The sequence below is a fragment of the Procambarus clarkii genome, chromosome 50 (assembly GCF_040958095.1).
Source record: "Procambarus clarkii isolate CNS0578487 chromosome 50, FALCON_Pclarkii_2.0, whole genome shotgun sequence".
Taxonomy (NCBI): Eukaryota; Metazoa; Arthropoda; class Malacostraca; order Decapoda; family Cambaridae; genus Procambarus; species Procambarus clarkii.
The window spans coordinates 9,452,521-9,454,573 of NC_091199.1; positions in this window are offsets into that span (position 1 = coordinate 9,452,521).

Below are 2,053 nucleotides of genomic sequence, written 5' to 3' on the forward strand. Positions count from 1 at the left end.
TGGTGGTGGTTAAGGTGGTAGTGGTGGTGGTTAAGGTGGTAGTGGTGGTTATCTTGAGGTTATCTTGAGATGATTTCGGGGCTTTAGTGTCCCCGCGGCCCGGTCCTCGACCAGGCCTCCACCCCCAGGAAGCAGCCTGTGACAGCTGACTAACTCCCAGGTACCTATTTACTGCTAGGTAACAGGGACATTCAGGGTGAAAGAAACTTTGCCCATTTGTTTCTGCCTCGTGCGGAAATCGAACCCGCGCCACAGAATTACGAGTCCTGCGCGCTATCCACCAGGCTATGGTGGTTATAGTTACCTATACGTACCTTTCAGTCACTTCGAGGGAGTGAAGGGGTCTAGCATTTTTATGTCCCACTCCTGGTCTGTTCGAATTGTTCTGATGTTCGAATTCTTTTATGGAGTTTGGCTTTAGAGTTGAGGATGGAGGTGGCTTCTATAACTTCTTATTTCCAGTGTATGATGATCGCTCTTACTGTGTACGAGTATTTCTTTATGGTTTCCTCGACTCGTTTACGTGTCCAGTTCCACTTCTCCTAGACCTACTTGCTCTCAATTTGAAAAGAGGCTGTCGATCCTCTCTACCTTGTCTATTCCCTTCGGTATTTTGTACGTTGTGATCATTGGCTCTTCTGCAGGGTTGTGAGGTCAAATTCCCTCAGTCCAGTAAATCCTTAGTAATTGCTTAGTAAAAAAAGTAAAGCTTAGTAAAGTTTTTGCTTAGATTTATCCCACATCAAGCTTTTTTTTTTTTAATGAGAGATGTCTAATTAAGCAGAGATCTCAACTATCAATCAACTCGTATCTCATTACTCTAATGCCATTTACAATAAGGTTTAGAAAAGGCTTTATTTTGTAGTATATTAAATTAAACAATACAAATTAAGACTCAATTTTTGTATTTGAAACGAAGTCATTGGAACAACTAAATGTGTATTTGTTCATTAACTAAATGTGTATTTGTTCATTTACTAAATGTGTAATGAATGTTGCAGTTGGTGTGTTTGGGTGTCACCTCTCGCATGGAGGGTCGTTAGCTGCGCTCTGTTGCAATGATTGCAACATTCACATTTCGTGCTTTAATGCAAAATGATCATCAAGATAGCTAGTTAAGCGTATTTTGTGCAGCAATTGCTTGAACTATTCCCTGGTTCAATAGTCTCGTTATCAACAGTCATTGACATGAGAATTGAGTTTAGTTTAAACTGTTGTTTTAAGTAATGTTATATGGAAAATCAACTACTAACTTATGGGTTCTATTCACCGATGGAAGTACTGTTTATTTCACTAATATTATAGTGAATATATATATATATTATATATTCACCAACAGTCCAGATTATACGGCTGTTAATCCAGATTTCTATAATTATATCAAAAAACAGATTTTCTGATATACTTTTATCAGTGCTTCTCTTGCGTCTCGGATCGTTAATAATGGAGGCTGAAAACATTCAGAAAACACTCGCATTTTGGCAGAGTATTCCGAGTAACTTCATGTAACTTCATGTAACTTCATGTAACTTCATGTCTGCCCGAGCACCCACAGGTGTGAGCGAGCACCCACAGGTGTGAGCGAGCACCCACAGGTGTGAGCGAGCACCCACTGGTGTGAGCGAGCACCCACAGGTGTGAGCGAGCACCCACAGGTGTGAGCGAGCACCCACTGGTGTGAGCGAGCACCCACAGGTGTGAGCGAGCACCCACTGGTGTGAGCGAGCACCCACAGGTGTGAGCGAGCACCCACAGGTGTGAGCGAGCACCCACAGGTGTGAGCGAGCACCCACTGGTGTGAGCGAGCACCCACAGGTGTGAGCGAGCACCCACTGGTGTGAGCGAGCACCCACAGGTGTGAGCGAGCACCCACAGGTGTGAGCGAGCACCCACTGGTGTGAGCGAGCACCCACAGGTGTGAGCGAGCACCCACAGGTGTGAGCGAGCACCCACAGGTGTGAGCGAGCACCCACAGGTGTGAGCGAGCACCCACTGGTGTGAGCGAGCACCCACTGGTGTGAGCGAGCACCCACAGGTGTGAGCGAGCACCCAC